The sequence below is a fragment of the Mustela lutreola genome, chromosome 15 (genome assembly GCF_030435805.1).
Source record: "Mustela lutreola isolate mMusLut2 chromosome 15, mMusLut2.pri, whole genome shotgun sequence".
NCBI lineage: Eukaryota > Metazoa > Chordata > Mammalia > Carnivora > Mustelidae > Mustela > Mustela lutreola.
In genome coordinates, this window is record NC_081304.1 from 46,807,724 (window position 1) to 46,831,620 (window position 23,897).

The window sequence follows — 23,897 nt, forward strand, 5'->3', positions numbered from 1 at the left end:
AAATAGAACTGCCCTATGACCCAGCAATTGCACTATTGGGTATTTACCCTAAAGATACAAATGTAGTGATCCAAAGGGACACATGCACCCGAATGTTTATAGCAGCAATGTCCACAATAGCCAAACTATGGAAAGAACCTAGATGTCCATCAACAGATGAATGGATCAAGAAGATGTGGTATATATACACAATGGAATACTATGCAGCCATCAAAAGAAATGAAATCTTGCCATTTGCGACAACATGGATGGAACTAGAGCGTATCATGCTTAGCGAAATAAGTCAAGCAGAGAAAGACAACTATCATATGATCTCCCTGATATGAGGAAGTGGTGATGCAACATGGAGGCTTAAGTGGGTAGAAGAAGAATAAATGAAACAAGATGGGATTGGGAGGGAGACAAACCATAAGTGACTCTTAATCTCACAAAACAAACTGAGGGTTGCCGGGGGGAGGGGGTTTGGGAGAAGGGGGTGGTATTATGGACATTGGGGAGGGTATGTGATTTGGTGAGTGCTGTGAAGTTTGTAAACCTGGTGATTCACAGACCTGTACCCCTGGGGATACAAATATATGTTTATAAAAAATAAAAAATTTAAAAAAAAAAATTGCAAAAATAAAAAAAAAAAGAAAACTATCAAAAAAAAAAAAAAATGGACATGGTTTAAAAATGACTCTGATGGGAGTTCATTATAATGTAGTTGACCAGGAAATTTGGGTGTTTTTTTGAAACACTTAGTATTTTAATAATTAGAATTTCAAGTGATGAATTATACCAGGGTATATTAAAACCTTAGCAATTTTATATGGTTTGGGAAATTTTATCATCATTTATCAATGCATTCAATGTGAGTTAACATACCAAATAAATAAGCCTAATTAGACAAAAATACTTCATTTAGGATTTGAATTTCTGGGAGAAGTTTGTTTTAAAAACCCCTAGCATGTTTTAAAGCATGTGCCTATATATATGATCTTAGGCTATTATAAAATTTTATATATTATTACTGTTTAACCATAGTGGCTGTGAGAAATTTTACAGAAGGTTTTATAGTTGTTAGCAAAACTTAGCTCCTTTAGTATTGAAGGATTTAGTACTTTTAAGTATTCAAAGACCTGTTAAAAACAAATAGAGAACCCCTTGTTTTTCTGGGCAAATGAGGGGAAACCTTGTTTATAATTTCTTATCAAGAGCAAACCAATAATCCAAGAAATCCTAGTCTTTTTCTTTTCTTTTAAGATTTTATTAATTTATTTGCCAGAGAGATAGTGAGAGCAGAAAGAGAAGCAGGAGGAGTGGGAGAGAGAGAGGCAGGCTTCCTGCTGAGCAGGGAGCCTGGCGTTTTTATTTTCTTAACAGAGATAAAAGCAAAATTTTAATTTTATATTAGTATATTTTTGAAACTCATTTATTCCAATCTTAGTCCTGACCACACATAAAGCCCTTCACAAATGTTTTACAATTTTTTAAAAAATTCAAATTTTGTCCTAAATTTTCCCTCTCTAAATAACCAGTCTTATGTCAGGACAAAATTATTTTCTTTCCATCAAAAGAAATGTATTTTTATTCCTTACACCTTTCTTATATAGCTCTTACTTCCCTACACACAGAGCTGCTTTTTTTTAAAAAAATCATTTTCCAGCAGTCCCAATCACATTTATCAGAATTTTAATTCTTAGAAACAACCTTTCCTGTGAAAACTAATTAGTAACAAATTGTGAATTATTACACCAGATTTTTTTTTAGAATGGCAAATTTATGAGTATGTTTCATGATTTCTACAAATGTCTTTTTTTCATGGTACAATCTTTCAATAATGCACAAAGCATGTATACCAACTGTTCATGCATTTTTAGTTTCAGCAACAAGAAGCTAAAAGCAGACAAACCTATGTGCAGTAATTAATGTTTTAGATTTCATTTGGGAAAGTCTTAGATACCCAATGAATTTAACCTAATTTCTGATTTAACATATAAAAACTTCAAAGTTTTATGTTATAATGATTTGTGGAAGTTATTTAAAAGTTTATCTGTAAATCTTTTTATTTATTTGACCTATTTTTAATGATTATCCATGAAAACTTCATGAAACAAACTAACCATGATTTTAAGTCCCCTCTGCTGACAAACTGCAACAGAGATAACCTAACCTTAGCTAATCAATTCAAGTAGAATAGAAGTTGGTTGTCTCTATTATATTTGATATTAGATTTAATATTGATTTAGATTTAATATTGAATATGTTACACCTGTTTCCACTAAAAAGTCCAACAGTTTGTTCCCTATTAGTCAATTTATTGATTTAGATTTAATATTGAATATGTTACACCTGTTTCCACTATAAAGTCCAACAGTTTGTTCCCTATTAGTCAATTTTATTTGGGGCTCCTGTGAGGAAATCTAAAGTGAGTGGAGTGGCTTAAGTCCAGGGGAACCCTTGGGCTCTTGCACATTGATTTGAGAGGTGACTAAATTCAAGCCTCATGAGGAGGTGGTCCAATAGCTTGGGGTGCTTGGTGTTCCTTGATAGCGAGGGTAGAGGTACATTAGCTGATGGTACTAGAGGCACTGAGGAGGAACTGTGCAAACAGCCCAGGGGGGTTGGGATAGGAACAGTAAGAGGTAGAGGCAAAGGCAGCAGGGTGCCACCAGCAAAGCCAGAGGCAGATTTAAAGTTTTGGATTAACTTTTTTTTTAAATCTCCATCTCCTCTTGCTTGCCATTCAGCCCTCTAGAAGAGGTAGAGGAGGAGATAGTAGGTTGGGCTTCAGTTCTGGTGCTTGTCTTGGAGTGTGGATTTAGGATTTCTAGTGTCTGCCTACTTTCCTCCTCCTCTTCCTCATTATTCTCACTTTTGGGAAACGGATCACGTGTCTTACATTTTGTTCATTTTTATCTCTTTGAATGATCAATCAGGTCCCTTCCTGGGATACATCTTTATTATGGAATAATATTGAAGTCTGAATGTTGGGAATTTTATCCCAGATCATGTGAACTTAAAAAACATTTGGGCTGTTTTTATCCTTTTGAGTTTTAGAATGCTCAATTTTTATAACCCCCTGCCTTTAAACCAATTAAATAAAGCTCTTTTACAAATTAATTTTAACAACACCTAACCATAGGTAGGTTAGTACACAAAACTCACGTTTGTAATATATATGGACATGTATACAAAAGCAGGATGCAAACTAAATTGAATCTGCGTTTCATTAATATTTGCAGAGAGGACATTGAAGACCAAATTTCTAAATATTCCCCTTTTATTAAAACAAGTCTAATTCTAAGACAGCATTATAATTTATAGATCAATTTATTAGTTATTTCCCATTTCCAATTAGAACACAACCAGTTTTCTGCAAAGACCCCCAAATCCACAGCAACAGACAAACCCAAGGAAGCCAAAGTACTGTTATATCTAGAGCAGCGAATTATGCAGATGGACACCACATTTAGTTGGCCAAATTCAGGGGCACCTGGATGGCTCTGTGGGTAAAAACCTCTGCCTTCAGTTCAGGTCACGATCTCAGGGTACTGGGATAGAGCCCCACATTGGGCTCTCTGCTCAGCAGGGAGCCTGCTTCCTCCCTCTCTCTCTGCCTGCCTCTATGCCTACTTGTGATCTCTGTCTGTCAAATAAATAAATAAAAAAATTTTTTAAATGTAGGCCAAAAAAAAAAAAAAAGTAGGCCAAATTCAGGAGTCTTTATTAAGAAGGCGGTGGCTGTGAGAGAGCTCATGTACTCCAAAATCTCGCAGCCCTGAATGAGCTCAGGGATAGACTTATAAAGGCATAAACCACATCCTGTTGCCAGTTTTAAAAATTGCCAAGCACAGTACAGAAGCAAAAATGCTGGGTTAAGCAGATATTTAGGGTAAGGGTACATTTCCTGAAATTGTTATATCTGGAGTATTTTGCAGTTTTTTGTTAAGGTTGCAATAACACGGGTATAGTAACATGACTATGTTACAAAATGCCCACTTTTTATAAAAATGGCATGACTTATACTAAGTCCATCTCCTAGGTGTCTCAGTACTGCTGTGATCATTGGTTCATCCCCCAAAGCCAGGGGCTTCATTGACTGACCCAAATGGCTTCCTAGTTTCTGGTTACTTAGTCTTGGAGCTGGTTTTCTCTAATTGTGGCTACAAGAAACTAATTCAGACATGTCAAAAGAACCCATTTTGGGTCATCCAAGACTCAGGTTATTCTTAAATGTTCCCATTTCAGTAAGCACTTGCACGCATAGGCTTATACGTACTATACATGTGGCCTCCCGGAGGTTCCTGGGGATGGTTGTTGGTTTCCCCTTCTTTTGAAGCACAATTCCCCATTTCTTTTACTTTCACTTTTACTTTTAGAATAAGGCTTGAACAAGATCTAAGTTTATTAGGTGTGGTGGGTCAAGAGAATGCTGCTTGTGATTGTCACTTCTAATTACTAGGTATGCTCTCTTAAGTGGGGTCTATGACCACTGGGGGCACTCAGAGCCCCTATGTGTGTGTTCCCTGAGGAGTTAATCATTAATTACCTTATGAGATGGGAAGTTCCTATGGGACTGGTATATCCTTTGACACTTCTGCTAGACTTTCAGTCACTGCAAAGCACCATATGGACAAAAGGAGCAAGAGCTCCTTCTCTTTGGAGTTGAGTGACTCAGTTGTTCCAGTTTCTAACCAGAAAATTTATTCAAGCCTTATATCAATAACATCAATTAGAATAATGCCCAATTAAAATAACCAACCCATTCACTCCCCTGCTCTAGGTTATTCCCACCTGGAGAACATTACCAGTAACCTTTAACAGCTCACAAAAAGTCAGGACCATCAACTCAAATTGAGGAGGTCCAGTTATCAGGAGAACTCACCTGATACATCTGTGAAATGCTGAGAAATCAGAGGGTCATGAGGAGTCCATGCTGGTACCAAGTTCTAGGTGAGCTCTGAGCATTTTCAGGCAAGTTGCTCTGATAGCCTGACAACTGAGCCAATAATTGTCAATGCAAAATAAACAAACCTTTTACAATTTCTACAAAAAAAGACAAGAGTTTTATTCAAGCCCAAGTGAGCACAGCAGCCCAGGATATACAATCTTCATAAAGAAGGGAGTGCTCTGGAGAAGGAATGTTTAATACAGGATCATATGTGCTTTTATTACATCAAGAGTTACAAGTCATCACAGGAAGGACATTTCAGAAAATTACAGACTTTATCTTATGTTTTTAGTATGTGCAAGTTTGCAGGTTTGGGAGTATGGGAACAGAACTCCAGGGGATTTTTACTCCTATCTTGAGTCTGAAATATTTCTTTTAGGTTATGTGCTAATGAAACAGATGTACAACATGTGCTCAGGACAGAAAGGACTTTTGTGCTTTGAAGTGTCATCTTGATAAAAGTGTATCTTCCCTGGGAGCCCAGGAGTAGGGTTCACAAATATTAGAACTTGAAAATGTCCTTTGTCACACTTCAAGGAGAGGATCATATGTGTGTTACTTGTGCACTGCTGTCACCTCTGAGTCACTTTCCTTTCAGGGCAGTCGTCCACGATGTGGGAAATAAAGGCAGAAGAGAAATTATTAAATTCCCTTACTACCTACAGTTCATTGACAAGTCCTTGAAACAGGCAGATTGACAGTCCTCTAGGGACTCAACTGCCTTGATGTTGACACTTTGCTAAGGGCAAAAGGCAATCTGTACCCTCCCCCCGCGCCCCACCACCACCACCAGGATCATGTAAGCCTACTTTAACATATAAAAATTGTTTTGGAAACTTCCTTTATCTCTAAACCCCCCAAGATATGTTTTGGCATTCCCCCAAGCATATGGGCTAACCATTACACATCTTAAGGGTCTCATGACTAAGGTTTTATTAGATGGTAATAAACAACATTTTCCCAACAATAGCTAGCCATCGCAAGGTTCTGGAAACTTTGCTTCCAGAATTTCTTAGAGACTTACACTGTCCCTAACCCCCTCCCAAGTTGAAAATATATAATGGGCCACTCCTCATGACCCCAGTGCAACCTTTTCTGCCCACAGGTCCTGTCCCTGTGCTTTTTTTTTAAATTATTTTTTTTGATTAATTTTTTATTTTTTATAAACATATATTTTTATCCCCAGGGGTACAGGTCTGTGAATCACCAGGTTTACACACTTCACAGCACTCACCAAAGCACATACCCTCCCCAATGTCCATAATCCCACCCCCTTCTCCCAAACCCCCTCCCCCCAGCAACCCTCAGTTTGTTTTGTGAGATTAAGAGTCACTTATGGTTTATCTCCCTCCCAATCCCATCTTGTTTCATTTAATAAAACCACCTTTTTGCACCAAAGACATCTCAAGAGTTCTTTCTTGGCCATCAGCTCTGACCCTCAATGTCTTTCCTACCTCAGTCCACACTGATTGTGCCTGTTGTGGGCTGTGCTTGCTCTCTGTGGAGTTAGTGGGACCCAGGCAGGCCCTGGGGAACTTTGGAGCAAGGCTGCGGTGTAAGCAAAGTTTGCATTGAGCCACTAGTCCTTTGCCAGATCCCCCAAAGTCTGACACAGGTTGGGTGATGTGTGTTGGGGGGGTGGGCAGGGGGTTGAGGCTGGGCTTGGCTATGCACTTGGTGGCCCAGGAGGGTACATGAGAGCAGTTTTAACAAAATTTGCCCTAAGCGCTGGGCTGAGGTGAGTGGGCTTGGAGTGGTCCAGTCCTCAGGAGAACCTGCAGGTCTGACACAGACCTGGCAGGTTAGGTAGCAAGTCTCAGTGCAGCCCCACCTCCCGCAGAAGACCTTAGGTTTATGTTGGGGAGAGGGGCAGGTGGGAGATGGGGGAAGAGGGGGTGTGAGATTGGGGAGGGGGGTTGAGGAGTGCAGGAATGGTACCTGCCAGTAGCCTCATTTGTGGAGAAGTTCCCCAACATGCTCCAAAGTCAGTATGAACTGATCTGTCTCCTGTTTGCCCCAGCATGTGTAAACTGTGATTTTTTTATGTTGTCTCTCCATGCAGCTGCTGTCTTTATAAGGGCCCCCCTTCCCCCCACCCCAGCTATCACTGGCTCTCACAGCTTGCCCAGTGCTGAGTCAGCTGACTTTTAAAGCTCCAGGCTCCAGGTCCAACTACTTATACAAACTCTAAGAATTCAGCTTCTCTGGTCTTTAAAAGCCAAATGTTATGAGGAATAGTCTTCCCGTGTGAACTCCCTGGTGTGAGGAACCATTTCTCTGCTCTCTCCATGCACGCAGCTCTTTCCCACCTGCCAACAGTTTCCCTCTATCTTTTTGACCTTCCTAGCCTTTCAGATTCAACTTCTTCTCTATATTCATTTGTGGAGTTTGTCCTGCCAGTCTTCAGATCACTCTCTAGTTTATGGACTTGGGTCTGAATGATATCTAGTTGTAAACTTGGGAGAGTGTAAGCTCAGAGCACTACTCTGCCATCTTTGCAGCCTTGACTTTATTAGAGATTTTTTTTTTTTTGACAAAAATTAAGATCATGTGAAACAGAAAGTTGAATTTCCTTTCCAGGAGGCAGATGGAAGTCAGAGTGATTTAGGATGGCAAGAAGGCAAGTCCCACAGATAAGGGGAGTGAATGGTTCTGCCACACTGAGAACCACCACTGGCAAGAGATTCTGTATGAATATTCTGAGAATTAGGGACATATGAACTTAGAAGAAGTGATGAAAAGGAGTCATCTTTCTGTCTTTTAGAGTTCACCAGCTAACAGATCATGTAAGCCTTTCAGGCCACAGAAGTGTCATTTACAATATTTAATAATAAAAATCACCGTATGTCCTGTGGTTTCCCATTCTTCTTATGAAATGAAACCTGTCAGCAGTGGGTCCACACTCTCATTTGTCAGCACTCATCTAGGGGTCAGTTTCCATGGCCCTCTTTGGAGAAAGCAAGTGAGTAGTTTACTAGTCTTTTGCCTGACATCATCATCTGCCTGGCTCTTGTAGGCCTGGCTCTTGTAGTTTGTTATCTCTGATCTAGACATTTGATGGTCTAGTTTGGGGGACATGGCAATATTGAAGGTTTTATCTGTAATGTATGTTTGTTTCTTAGAATTTCTTGGTTCTATCTGAAACCTTAGAATACAGGTAACTTCTATCAACACTATCAACACATAACATGTTCTTGAGTAATACCAATGGGATGAATCTGTCTTGTTTCAAGGAAGATGGTCACAATAGTTGGCATTCTCTAGGGAGAGAAAAGAGGCATAGACCTATTACCCAATGAGATCTGAGACTAAACTGAAGCTCGCATATTTTCATAAAAGCCTAATTCTACTAAATGATTGATTCAAAAAGCATTCATTGAGCACCTAAAATGTAACAGGAGTAATACTAAGTATTGAGATACAGAGAAGAGTAAAACAAAACTCTGATTTCGAGATGAATCCTTGATAGTAAAGGGACCCAAAAGGCCAAAGTTGCAGAAACACAAAGGGTTGTAGTTGCTGTGTGTTAGATGGCTTCCATACACAGTGAGGATAAAAAGAAAAGTCTTTTGTGACAGGACAGTGAGGGTTTTGAGAAAGAACATCCTGGAAGAGATGCAGCTTGGATCGTGTGTTTAAAGATGAGTGAGCATTTGCCAAACTGATTAGGATCTTTCCAGGCAGAGTGTGACCTCTACCAGGACCTTGTGAGAGGAATCAGGAATAGGAGGTTGTTGCAGTGGGATTTCAGAGGGAATAGGAAGTTAGGAAATGGGGATCACAGATGAAGCTGGGGAAGTTCAGCTATAATTGGAAGGAAGTACTAAGGTGGACAATGGGAAAACAGAAGACTACAGGGGCTTTGGGTTTTGTTTTAGTTTTGTTTGAAGATGAGAAGAGTTGCATGTTTTAGAAGCTGGTATGCAAACACCAACAAAAAGGAAGAAGGTTAAGGTGCCCACAAAAAGGAGATAGTTGATGGAGTGAGATACAAAAGAATGTGAGAAAATGAAAAAGTTATAGCAGAAATGAGTGATTTTCTATATAATAACATATTTATTAAGAGAATGTTCTCATCTAATTACTCATTGAAAGAGACAGAATATTATAATTAAGTACATATTATTAAGTGATATAATTTTTTTGTTAACAAATTATTTCATTAATAATTGATTAAATCACTGACAATGTCTACTCATGGTACTGCTTTAACACCTTCCCTCAAGGAACTGAAAATACACAGAAAATTATAATAAAAATATTAATTTATGTGCAGCTTATTATGAAACCCAGAGATTTAACAATCACTTACCCACAGACCCTTCAAACACTGAAGACCAGACCTGATTATCTTACACTATTTATAAGGTTTAAATTAATAAATGTTTATAAAAGTTTTTTCATTTATTCCTGCATCCAACAAATTTTTACTGAAGTCCTACTAAACATCCTAGTAAATGTCTATGCTGGACAGTAGGGCACAGAGAGAAAGAAGAACCCAGTCTGTTGAGGCAAAGTGCCGTAATTATGTTAGTAACTAATATGCAATCATTTTTATGCATTTTCATTTGGGATTTCTGACATTATTGTCAGAGGCATTAATTTCTCCTTTGACACTACTAGCATGAGAACTGCAAGAATGCTGGAGGGTTAAGCATAGAAAAATACCTCTAAATATAGTAATAATAATTCATTACATGCAAGTAGTACTTCCCAATTAACAGAAACGAGATATTCCTGAATGGCCTATGGTATAGGCAACATTACTATTCTTCATTATATAGTTGAAAAACCTGAAGTACATAGGACATCATTGCTCATTCAAGATCACAGTGTTAGAACAAATCCTAGAACTTGAAATCTGGAAGATTCCAGATGAGTAGACTATTTTAAATAATTTTGAATGAAGTTGCATAGAGACATTACAACCATTTGCAACACATTCTACTAAGATATAATATCATGCTCTTATTTAATAAAATAAGAAGCATCTATATCAAACTTAGAACCAGACAATATGCTTAATAGCAAAACCCTAAAAGTATGTCCTCTGAACTCAAGGCCAAAGCTTCTTCTTTATAGTGATGGAAATTTATATAACTAAATTGTGATTTCAATAGTTTGGAAAATTTTGCTAATTTAATAAGGCACCCCAAATTATCTTATTCATTTGAATTATTTTATCTGTTCTGATGACTCCTTGTTTCCAAGCTTCAGATGCACATATTCTTCAGTCTAAGGGACTTTTCCACACGCAATGCAAACCAAACATATAAGTGGTTAAGCTCATCTTCTTGCCGGCCTTACTATTCTTTTGATATTACCTCATTTGTATACCATCATCTGGTCTCCTAAGACTTAGAACTAGTGGTTATCAATTCTTTCCTTGACCCTTTACTTTTCGCATCCTTGACTGTCCCATTCAGCATGCATCTGTGAACCAGTAAAAATGAGCTGGAATGTATTCACTTATAATTGGAGTTCTGACACCCACTCTTTTTCATTCCCTTTTTTCTCTGAGATTACATTTCTACATATCTTTAAATATTCTCACTCTGAAATTGGCCTTTCTCCTGACTGGCACCTGAAACTGATGCTTAGCCTTGGTCTCTAGTGTTAGAACCTCAATTTTCCTCCGTAACTTTCTATACCCTGACCCCTTTCTGTTCTAGTCAGGCCTTGAGATCGCCAGCTTTGGCCTTTTGCTTCATCTTGCTGTCCAGGCCTTTGTCCAGGAGGCCCACACAGAATTTTTCATTGCTCTGTAGGGTACATTTTATAGTCCTTACACTGGGCTGTGAGAACCACATTGTTCCACATAAGTCAGGGATCTCAAGTCACCACAAACTGACCAGAATCACTGAATGCTTCAGAACCAGTTCTGAAAAGACCCCAGGGAAAAGAAAGTTTGGACCAGGCCTAGATTTAGCATGTCCATTTATGAGCCTGGCAAAAGACAGTATTGTGTGCAGAAGAAATACATCTGGCCACCATCTTCCCCCTGATCAGCACATAGGAACCTTCACTGCATGACCCAGTGTACTACCCAGAGTCTCTGATATCCTCCAACTGGAAACTTATTAGCATACCATCTCTCAGAGCAGTCAAACCCTATTTTTATGTATTACCATAGCCACCATTTATATTAATTCCATGCAGCTTTCATTTTTATCTACCTTCTTGGCATGTATTCATCCTGCTTAAAACTAATATCCAGGTAGATCACCTATAGGAAATGTCTAAATGGGAGGCAGGAGAATTTCTTACACTGTAAGAGTATCAATTAAGGTCTGTGATCCTGATATGATAACTTTAGTTATCACCCAAACAGGATGAGTGTAAAGAAAAACATACCTAGATACACCATGATCAAACTGCTGAACACCAAAGATAGTATTGAAGGCAGTCAGAGAAAACAGAAACATCGCATATGGAAGACCAAAGGTAAGAATGAGAACAGACCTCTTAGAGGGTATGCAGGCTGGAAGCAAATAGAGCAGGAGCTATAAAGTATTGAAAGAAAAAAGCTGTCAACTCAGAGATGTTAACCAGCAGAAGTATCTTTCAAAAATGAAGGTGAGGGGCGCCTGGGTGGCTCAGTGGGTTGAGCCGCTGCCTTCGGCTCGGGTCGTGATCTCAGGGTCCTGGGATCGAGTCCCGCATCGGGCTCTCTGCTTGGCAGGGAGTCTGCTTCCTCCTCTCTCTCTCTGCCTGCCTCTGTGCCTCTATGCCTACTTGTGATCTCTGTCAAATAAATAAATAAAATATTAAAAAAAAAAATGAAGGTGAAAAAATGATTTTCTCAGAGAAAAAATTAAGCAAAAAAGAATTTATCACCAGCAGATTACGCCATAAGGAATGTTAACGTTCTTGAGGCAGGAGTATAATACCAGATTCAGGTATTCAGGAATATAATATACACCCAGACTGAAAGTGAAGGGATGTAGAAGCATCTTTCATTTCAATGGGCCTCAAAAGAAGGCCGGGGTAGCGATTCTCATATCAGATAAATTAGATTTTAAACTAAAGACTGTAGTCAGAGATACAGAAGGACACTACATCATTCTTAAAGGGACTATCCACCAAGATGATCTAACAATTGTAAATATCTATGCCCCCAAATGGGGGCAGCCAACTACATAAGAAAATTTTTAATCAAGATAAAGAATCATATTGATATGAATACATTAATAGTAGGAGATCTTAACAAGCCTCTCTCAGAAATAGACAGATCATCGAAGCAGAAAATCAATAAAGAAACAAGAGCATTGAATGACAAACTGGACCAGATGGACCTCATAGATATATACAGAACATTCCACCCTAAAACAACAGAATACTCATTCTTCTCAAGTGCACATGGAACCTTCTCCAGAATAGACCACAAACTGGGTCACAAATCAGGACTCAACCGATATGAAAAGACTGAGATTATTCCCTGCATATTCTCAGATCACAATGCTTTGAAACTGGAGCTCAATCACAAGGAAAAGTTCAGAAGGAACTCAAACACCTGGAAGCTAAAGACCACCTTGCTTAAGAATGCTTGGCTCAACCAGGAGATCAAAGAAGAACTGAAACAATTCATGGAAACCAATGAGAATGAAGACACTTCAGTCCAAAACCTATGGGATACAACAAAGGCGGTCCTCAGGGGGAAATACATAGCCATCCAAGCCTCCCTCAAAAAAATTGAAAAATCCAGAACTCAACCCCTGTCTCTACAACTTAAAGAACTGGAGAATCAACAACAAATCAAACCAACTCCACACATAAGAAGGGAAATAATCAATATTAGAGCAGAGATCAATGAGGTAGAAACCAGAGACAGTAGAACGTATCAATGAAACTAGAAGCTGGTTTTTTGAAAGAATCAATAAGATCAATAAACCATTGGCCACACTAATCCAAAAGAAAAGAGAGAAAGCCCAAATTCATAAAATTATGAATGAAAAGAGAGAGAGAGATCACAACTAAGACCAAGGAAGTAGAAACAATCATCAGAAGTTATTATCAACAGTTATATGCCAATAAATAAGCAACCTAGATGAAATGGATGCATTTTTGGAAAACTATAAACTCCCAAAATTGAACCAGGAAGAAATTGACAACTTGAATAGACCGATATCTAGTAACGAGATTGAAGTGGTGATCAAAAACCTCCCAAAAAACAAGAGCCCAGGATCTGATGGACTCCCTGGGGAATTCTACCAAACTTTCAAAGAAGAAATAACACCTATTCTCCTGAAGCTGTTTCAAAAAATTGAAGCAGAAGGAAAACTTCCAGACTCTCTCTATGAAGCCAGCATTACCCTGATCCCCAAACCAGGCAAAGACCCTACCAAAAAGGAGAATTTCAGACCAATATCATTGATGAATATGGATGCTAAGATTCTCAACAAGATCCTAGCAAAAAGGATCCAACAGCACATTAAAAAGATTATCCACCATGACCAGGTGGGATTCATCCCTGGGCTACAAGGATGGTTCAACATTCGCAAATCGATCAATGTGATACAACAAATCAATATGAGAAGAGAGAAGAACCACATGGTCCTTTCAATCGATGCAGAAAAAGCATTTAACAAAATCCAGCACCCGTTCCTGATTAAACCCTTCAAAGTATAGAGATAAAGAGAACATTCCTGAACTTCATCAAATCCGTCTGTAAAAGACCCACAGCAAATATCATCCTCAATGGGAAAAAGCTTGCAGCCTTCCCGTTGAGATCAGGAACATGACAAGGATGCCCACTTTCACCACTCTTGTTAACATAGTATTAGAAGTCCTAGCAACAGCAATCAGACAACAAAGAGAAATAAATTGGCAATGAAGAAGTCAAAGAAAAATTGGCAATAATTGGCAATGAAGAAGTCAAACTCTCTCTATTCACAGATGACATGATTCTTTATATGGAAAACCCAAAAGACTCCATCCCTAAACTAGTAGAACTCATACAGCAATTCAGCAACGTGGCAGGATACAAAGTCAATGTACAGAAATCAGTGGCTTTCTTATACACTAACAATGAAAATACAGAAAGGGAAATTAGAGAATCGATTCCATTTTCTATAGCACCAAGAACCATAAGATACCTGGGAATAAACCTAACAAAGAGGTAAAGGATCTTTACTTGAGGAACTACAGAACACTCATGAAAGAAATTGAAGAAGACACAAAAAGATGGAAAACCATTCTATGCTCTTGGATCAGAAGAATAAACATTGTTAAAATGTCTATACTGCCTAGAGCAATCTATACTTTTAATGCCATTCCAATCAAAATTCCACCGGTATTCTTCAAAGAGCTGGAGCAAATAATCCTAAAATTTGTATGGAATCAGAAGAGACCCCGAATCGCTAAGTAAATGTTGAAAAACCAAAATAGAACTGGGGGCATCACGTTACCTGATTTCAAGCTTTATTACAAAGCTGTGATCACCAAGATAGCATGGTACTGGCATAAAAACAGACACATAGACCAGTGGAGCAGATATGGACCCTCAACTCTATCGGCAGGAAAAAATATACAGTGGAAAAAAGACAGTCTCTTCAATAAATGGTGCTGGGAAAACTGGACAGCTATATGTAGAAGAATGAAACTGGACCATTCTCTTACACTGTACACAAAGATAAACTCAAAGTGGATAAAAAACCTCAACGTGAGACAGGAATCCATCAGAATCCTAGAGGAGAACATAGGCAGTAATCTCTTCAATATCAGCCACAGCAACTTCTTTCAAGATATGTCTCCAAAGGCAAAGGAAACAAAAACGAAAATAAACTTTTGGGACTTCATTAAAATCAAAAGCTTCTGCACAGCAAAGGAAACAGTCAAAAAAAACAAAGAGGCAATCCACGGAATGGGAGAAGATATTTGCAAATGACAGTACAGACAAAAGGTTGATATCCAGGATCTATAATGAACTCCTCAAACTCAACACACACAAAACAGACAAGCATATAAAAAAATGGGCAGAAGATATGGACAGACACTTCTCCAATGAAGACATACAAATGGCTATCAGACACATGAAAAAATGTTCATCACTAGCCCTCAGGGAGATTCAAATTAAAACTACATTGAGGGGAGGAGTCAAGATGGCGGAGAAGTAGCAGGCTGAGACTACTTCAGCTAGCCGGAGATCAGCTAGATAGCTTATCTAAAGATTGCAAACACCTGAAAATCCATCGGCAGATCGAAGAGAAGAAGAACAGCAATTCTGGAAACAGAAAAACAACCACTTTCTGAAAGGTAGGACCGGCGGAGAAGTGAATCTAAAGCGACGGGAAGATAGACCCTGGGGGGAGGGGCCGGCTCCGGGCAAGCGGCGGAGCAACGGCGCACAAAATCAGGACTTTTAAAAGTCTGTTCCACTGAGGGACATCGCTCCAGAGGCTAAACCGGAGCGAAGCCCACGCGGGGTCAGCGTGGCCTCAGGTCCTGCAGGGTCACAGAAGGATCGGGGGTGTCTGAGTGTCGCAGAGCTTGCGGGTATTGGAACGGGAAAGCCAGCTACAGAGATGGAGCCGACAGTAAGCTCACAGCTCGGTGTTACCTTGAACCGGTCGCAGGCTCGGTGAGTTGGGAGCACGGCTGGAGGTCAGGCAGACGGGAGTAACTGGCGTTGTTCTCTGAGGGCGCACTGAGGAGTGGGGCCCTGGGCTCTCGGCTACTCTGGGCTGGAGACCAGGAGGCCGCCATTTGTATTCCCCGTCCTCCGGAACTCTACGGAAAGCGCTCAGGGAACAAAAGCTCCTGAAAGCAAACCCGAGCGGATTACTCACCCCGGCCCCTGATAAGGGCGGTGCAATTCCGCCTGGAGAAAAGACACTTGAGAATCACTACAACAGGCCCCTCCCCCAGAAGATCAACAAGAAATCCAGCCGAGACCAAGTTCACCTACCAAGGAGTGCGCCTTCAATACCAAAGGAGAGCAGCAGAATTCCAGAGGAGGAGAAAGCAAAGCACGGAACTCATGGCTTTTTCCCTGTGATTTTTTTTAGTCCTGCAGTTAATTTAATTTTTTTCTTTTTCATTTTTTTTTTTTTCCTCACCTTCTGGTTAAATATTTTTTTTTAACTTTTACTGTTTTCTTTTTTAACGTTTTTAAACTAGTTTATCTAATATATATATTTTTTCTTTTTTATATTTTCTCATTTGTTTTCTTTTTTTAAAATTCTTTTCTTTTCTTTTCTTTTTCTTTTCTCTCTTTTTTTTTCTTTCTTCTTTTTTGAACCTCTTTTTATCCCCTTTCTCCCCCCTCACGATTTGGGATCTCTTCTAATTTGGTTAAAGCATATTTTCCTGGGGTTGTTGCCACCCTTTTAGTATTTTCCCTGCTCCTTCATATACTCTTATCTGGACAAAATGACAAGACGGAAGAATTCAACACACAAAAAAAGAACAAGAGGCAGTACCAAAGGCTAGGGACCTAATCAATAAAGACATTGGTAATATGTCAGATCTAGAGTTCAAAATGACAATTCTCAAGGTTCTAGCCGGGCTCGAAAAAGGCATGGAAGATATTAGAGAAACCCTCTCGAGAGATATAAAAGCCTTTTCTGGAGAAATAAAAGAACTAAAATCTAACCAAGTTGAAATCAAAAAAGGTATTAATGAGGTGCAATCAAAAATGGAGGCTCTCACTGCTAGGATAAATGAGGCAGAAGAAAGAATTAGTGATATAGAAGACCAAATGACAGAGAATAAAGAAGCTGAGCAAAAGAGGGACAAACAGCTACTGGACCACGAGGGGAGAATTCGAGAGATAAGTGACACCATAAGACGAAACAACATTAGAATAATTGGGATTCCAGAAGAAGAAGAAAGAGAGAGGGGAGCAGAAGGTATACTGGAGAGAATTATTGGGGAGAATTTCCCCAATATGGCAAAGGGAACGAGCATCAAAATTCAGGAGGTTCAGAGAATGCCCCTCAAAATCAATAAGAATAGGCCCACACCCCGTCACCTAATAGTAAAATTTACAAGTCTCAGTGACAAAGAGAAAACCCTGAAAGCAGCCCGGGAAAAGAAGTCTGTAACATACAATGGTAAAAATATTAGATTGGCAGCTGACTTATCCACAGAGACCTGGCAGGCCAGAAAGAGCTGGCATGATATTTTCAGAGCACTAAACGAGAAAAACATGCAGCCAAGAATACTCTATCCAGCTAGGCTATCATTGAAAATAGAAGGAGAGATTAAAAGCTTCCAGGACAAACAAAAACTGAAAGAATTTGCAAACACCCAACCAGCTCTTCAGGAAATATTGAAAGGGGTCCTCTAAGCAAAGAGAGAGCCTACAAGTGGTAGATCAGAAAGGAACAGAGACCATATACAGTAACAGTCACCTTACAGGCAATACAATGGCACTAAATTCACATCTCTCAATAGTTACCCTGAATGTGAATGGCCTAAATGCCCCTGTCAAAAGACACAGGGTATCAGAATGGATAAAAAACCAAAACCCATCTATATGTTGCCTCCAAGAAACACATTTTAAGCCCGAAGACACCTCCAGATTTAAAGTGAGGGGGTGGAAAAGAATTTACCATGCTAATGGACATCAGAAGAAAGCAGGAGTGGCAATCCTTATATCAGATCAATTAGATTTTAAGCCAAAGACTATAATAAGAGATGAGGAAGGACACTATATCATACTCAAAGGGTCTGTTCAACAAGAAGATCTAACAATTTTAAATATCTATGCCCCCAACGTGGGAGCAGCCAACTATATAAACCAATTAATAAGAAAATCAAAGAAACACATCAACAATAATACAATAATAGTAGGGGACGTTAACACTCCCCTCACTGAAATGGACAGATCATCCAAGCAAAAGATCAGCAAGGAAATAAAGGCCTTAAATGACACACTGGACCAGATGGACATCACAGATATATTCAGAACATTTCATCCCAAAGCAACAGAATACACATTCTTCTCTAGTGCACAATGCATGGAACATTCTCCAGAATAGATCACATCCTCGGTCCTAAATCAGGACTCATCTGGTATCAAAAGATTGGGATCATTCCCTGCATATTTTCAGACCACAATGCTCTAAAGCTAGAACTCAACCACAAAAGGAAGTTTGGAAAGAACCAAAATACATGGAGACTAAACAGCATCCTTCTAAAGAATGAATGGGTCAACCGGGAAATTAAAGAAGAATTGAAAAAAATCATGGAAACAGATGATAATGAAAATACAACGGTTCAAAATCTGTGGGACACAACAAAGGCAGTCCTGAGAGGGAAATATATAGCGGTACAAGCGTTTCTCAAGAATCAAGAAAGGTCTCAGGTACACAACCTAACCCTACACCTAAAGGAGCTGGAGAAAGAACAAGAAAGAAACCCCAAACCCAGCAGGAGAAGAGAAATCATAAAGATCAGAGCAGAAATCAATGAAATAGAAACCAAAAAAACCAATAGAACAAATCAACGAAACTAGGAGCTGGTTCTTTGAAAGAATTAATAAAATTGATAAACCGCTGGCCCGACTTATCAAAAAGAAAAGAGAAAGGACCCAAATAAATAAAATCATGAATGAAAGAGGAGATCACAACCAACACCAAAGAAATACAAACTATTATAAGAACATACTATGAGCAACTCTACACCAATAAATTTGACAATCTGGAAGGAATGGATGCATTCCTAGAAAAATATAAACTACCACAACTGAACCAGGAAGAAATAGAAAGCCTGAACAGACCCATAACCAGTAAGGAGATTGAAACAGTCGTTAAAAATCTCCAAACAAACAAAAGCCCAGGGCCAGACAGCTTCCCGGGGGAATTCTACCAAACATTTAAAGAAGAACTAATTCCTATTCTCCTGAAACTGTTCCAAAAAATAGAAATGGAAGGAAAACTTCCAAACTCATTTTATGAGGCCAGCATCACCTTGATCCCAAAACCAGACAAGGATCCCATCAAAAAAGAGAGCTATAGACCAATATCCTTGATGAACACAGATGCGAAAATACTCAACAAAATACTAGCCAATAGGATTCAACAGTACATTAAAAGGATTATTCACCACGACCAAGTGGGATTTATTCCAGGCCTGCAAGGTTGGTTCAACATCCGCAAATCAGTCAATGTGATACAACACATCAATAAAAGAAAGAACAAGAACCATATGATACTCTCAATAGATGCTGAAAAAGCACTTGACAAAGTACAGCATCCCTTCCTGATCAAAACTCTTCAAAGTGTAGGGATAGAGGGCACATACCTCAATATCATCAAAGCCATCTATGAAAAACCCACCGCAAATATCATTCTCAATGGAGAAAAACTGAAAGCTTTTCCGCTAAGGTCAGGAACACGGCAGGGATGTCCATTATCACCACTGCTATTCAACATAGTACTAGAGGTCCTAGCCTCAGCAATCAGACAACAAAAGGAAATTAAAGGCATCCAAATCGGCAAAGAAGAAGTCAAATTATCCCTCTTCGCAGATGATATGATACTATATGTGGAAAACCCAAAAGACTCCACTCCAAAACTGCTAGAACTTATACAGGAATTCAGTAAAGTGTCAGGATATAAAATCAATGCACAGAAATCAGTTGCATTTCTCTACACCAACAGCAAGACAGAAGAAAGGGAAATTAAGGAGTCAATCCCATTTACAATTGCACCCCAAACCATAAGATACCTAGGAATAAACCTAACCAAAGACACACAGAATCTATACTCAGAAAACTATAAAGTACTCATGAAAGAAATTGAGGAAGACACAAAGAAATGGAAAAATGTTCCATGCTCCTGGATTGGAAGAATAAATATTGTGAAAATGTCTATGCTACCTAAAGCAATCTACACATTTAATGCAATTCCTATCAAAGTACCATCCATCTTTTTCAAAGAAATGGAACAAATAATTCTAAAATTTATATGGAACCAGAAAAGACCTCGAATAGCCAAAAGGATATTGAAAAAGAAAGCCAACGTTGGTGGCATCACAATTCCAGACTTCAAGCTCTATTACAAAGCTGTCATCATCAAGACAGCATGGTACTGGCACAAAAACAGGCACATAGATCAATGGAACAGAATAGAGAGCCCAGAAATAGACCCTCAACTCTACGGTCAACTAATCTTCGACAAAGCAGGAAAGAATGTCCAATGGAAAAAAGACAGCCTTTTCAATAAATGGTGCTGGGAAAATTGGACAGCCACATGCAGAAAAATGAAATTGGACCATTTCCTTACACCACACACAAAAATAGACTGAATATGGATGAAGGACCTCAATGTGCGAAGGGAATCCATCAAAATCCTTGAGGAGAACACAGGCAGCAACCTCTTCAACCTCAGCCGCAGCAACATCTTCCTAAGAACAACGCCAAAGGCAAGGGAAGCAAGGGCAAAAATGAACTATTGGGATTTCATCAAGATCAAAAGCTTTTGCACAGCAAAGGAAACAGTTCACAAAATCAAAAGACAACTGACAGAATGGGAGAAGATATTTGCAAACGACATATCAGATAAAGGACTAGTGTCCAGAATCTATAAAGAACTTAGCAAACTCAATACCCAAAGAACAAATAATCCAATCAAGAAATGGGCAGAGGACATGAACAGACGTTTCTGCAAAGAAGACATCCAGATGGCCAACAGACACATGAAAAAGTGCTCCATATCACTCAGCATCAGGGAAATAGAAATCAAAACCACAATGCGATATCACCTCACACCAGTCAGAATGGCTAAAATCAACAAGTCAGGAAATGACAGATGCTGGCGAGGATGCGGAGAAAGGGGAACCCTCCTCCACTGTTGGTGGGAATGCAAGCTGGTGCAGCCACTCTGGAAAACAGCATGGAGGTTCCTCAAAATGTTGAAAATAGAACTGCCCTATGACCCAGCAATTGCACTATTGGGTATTTACCCTAAAGATACAAACGTAGTGATCCAAAGGGGCACGTGCACCCGAATGTTTATAGCAGCAATATCCACAATAGCCAAACTATGGAAAGAACCTAGATGTCCATCCACAGATGAATGGATCAAGAAGGTGTGGTATATATACACAATGGAATACTATGCAGCCATCAAAAGAAATGAAATCTTGCCATTTGCGACAACATGGATGGAACTAGAGCGTATCATGCTTAGCGAAATAAGTCAAGCAGAGAAAGACCACTATCATATGATCTCCCTGATATGAGGAAGTGGTGATGCAACATGGGGGCTTAAGTGGGTAGGAGAAGAATAAATGAAACAAGATGGGATTGGGAGGGAGACAAACCATAAGTGACTCTTAATCTCACAAAACAAACTGAGGGTTGCTGGGGGGAGGGGGTTTGGGAGAAGGGGGTGGTATTATGGACATTGGGGAGGGTATGTGTTTTGGTGAGTGTTGTGAAGTGTGTAAACCTGGTGATTCACAGACCTGTACCCCTGGGGATAAAAATATATATTTATAAAAAAAAAAGAAAAAGGGAATCTTTCTGCCCTTCAACAGACGAATGGATAAGGAAAATGTGGTCCATATACACTATGAAGTATTATGCCTCCATCAGAAAGGATGAATATCCAACTTTTGTAGCAACATGGGTGGGACTGGAAAAGATTATGCTGAGTGAAATAAGTCAAGCAGAGAGAGTCAATTATCATATGGTTTCACTTACTTGTGGAGCATAACAAATATGGAGGACATGGGGAATTGGAGAGGAGAAGGGAGTTGGGGGAAATTGGAAGTGGAGGTGAACCATGAGAGACTATGACTCTGAAAAAAAATCTGAGGGGAATGAAGTGGTGGGGGGGTGGGAGGTTGGGGTACCAGGTGGTGGGTATTATAGAGGGCACGGATTGCATGGAGCACTGGGTGTGGTACAAAAATAATGAATACTGTTATGCTGAAAATAAATAAATTTAATTATAAAAAAAATAAATGCAGCCACTGGGGGAAAAAAAACTACATTGAGATATCACCTTACACCAGTTAGAATGGCCAAATTTAGCAAGACAGGAAACAACATGTGTTGGAGGGGATGTGGATAAAGGGGAACCCTCTTCCACTGTTGGTGGGAATACAAGTTGGTGCAGCCTCTTTGTAGAACAGTGTGGAGATTCCTCAAGAAAGTAAAAATAGAACTTCCCTATGACCCTGCTATTGCACTCCTGGGTATTTACCTCCAAGATACAGATGTCATGAAAAGAAGGGCCATCTGTACCCCAATGTTTATAGCAGCAATGGCCATGGTCGCCAAACTGTGGAGAGAACCAAGATGCCCTTCTACGGACGAATGGATAAGGAAGATATGGTCCATATACACAATGGAGCAACATGGAATTATGCTGAGTGAAATCAGTCAAGCAGAGAGAGTCAATTATATGGTTTCACTTATTTGTGGAGTATAACAAATAGCATTGAGAACATGGGGAGTTAGAGAGGAGAAGGGAGTTGGGGTAAATTGGAAAGGGAGGTGAACCATAAGAGACTATGGACTCTAAAAAACAATCTGAGGGGTTTGAAGTGGCGGGGGGTTGGGGTACCAGGTGCTGGGTATTATAGAGGGCACGGATTGCATGGAGCACTGGGTGTGGTGCAAAAATAATGAATACTGTTATGCCAAAAATAAATAAAAAATAAATTTTAAAAAAATTCATTGAAATTCACAACTGAAATTATACATTAGTTAACCCAACTTTTTTAAAGTTTTACCTTAAAAAACCCAATGTGATATATAATTGAGAGAAAAAGCACCAGAATCAGCTCAGCTGGGGCTCTTCCTGAGCTTCACCACAGCCCACTCTCTGGCCTTACCAACTCATCTAACTCCTCTGGATCCATTTCCATCTGTAACACGAGGACTATTAGCTTTCCTCCTTTCTTGGAGACATTAGTAGCCTGGAATGATGTAATAAATCTAGTATTTCTTTAATAGAATCCAAAATACTAGGCAGATGAAAGAAACCCTTAAACCCTTAAACTGAGGTTGCTTGTCTGCCTCTGGCTTCTTGTGAAATCCCCGAAAGAGTTAATTTTTAGGGACCTTCGGAGCTTGTTAGCAGCCAAGTAGAGCACCAGAATAGACTCTCTGGGCTCCTGCCTCACATCTTTTATAAGCCTTTGGAGACAGGCCACCTAGGGTCAGCTTAGCACTCACCCCATCTCTACAAGTCCCCAGCCAGGAGTAGCACCCAGAGTACTCACAGAAAGGTAAGCCCCATCATGATATTTTCCACTGCTCCAGAGCTCCTAGTTTCCTTCCATCTTGAGTAAGGGGGAGATGGACATCATTTATGATCCTCATATGGCTTTTTCCTTATTGATAGAACAAAGAACCAAGGGATGCTTGGATTCAGGAAAGGTAGGGAAATATCATGGTGAGGTTTTCCACTCTGAGTGACTGAAAGATTGAAGGTCAGGGCTTTCAAATAGAGGGACATCAGAGGGAACTGACTGGGGTAAAGAATAGGGGAAAGAAGAGTCTGGGAGAGCCAAGAAGGCTATTTAGGTTGGTCAGGGCAGAGTAACCTGTATTTATAGAATCTCACACCTTTAAGTAAACCTGGAGATAATGTAGTATCCCCTTTCATACTACAGAAGGGAAAAGGGATGGATGGATGGATGGATGTATGGATGGACGGACAGACAGATAGATGGTTAATGGCAAGGGACTTGGGAACCAACAAAGGCTGGCAGAAAAAGAACAAGTTCTTCATTCAGAACAAACTCTTGCATATGTGATCTTTGATGAGTTAAATTTTTTGAGCCTCACCTTTCTCATTTGTAAAATGATTACCTTTCTTCAAGACTATCTGTAAAGTTTAAATGTAACATACAATGTACTGAGTATACAGTACATATAATGTATAATGTATAACAGAGTATACATTTATGGAAACATTAGATTTCTGTTTTATTTTTCTTTTCATTTCTTCTTTTCTCCCTCCATCCCTCCCTTCTTCCCCCCCCCCCATTTTTCCTTTCTCAA

At 39.5% G+C, this 23,897-nt stretch overlaps 1 protein-coding gene across 3 annotated transcripts in view; it reads right to left on the bottom strand.

Annotated features, from left to right (window-relative positions):
• The window catches only part of LOC131816271 (olfactory receptor 3A2-like), a 61,063-nt gene extending 45,329 nt beyond the window's left edge, over positions 1-15,734 (bottom strand). The window contains exons 1-2 of one of the 3 annotated variants that reach the window (XR_009347997.1): positions 15,492-15,734; positions 5,026-5,524 (exon numbers count right to left, since the gene is read on the bottom strand). The gene's annotated coding sequence lies outside the window, so the exon portion shown is untranslated. Of the gene's footprint in view, positions 1-5,025; positions 8,194-15,491 lie in introns of those variants that run through there. The other 2 variants (XR_009347996.1, XM_059148847.1) reach the window with 2 other exon arrangements.
• Between the last annotated feature and the right edge of the window lie 8,163 nt (positions 15,735-23,897).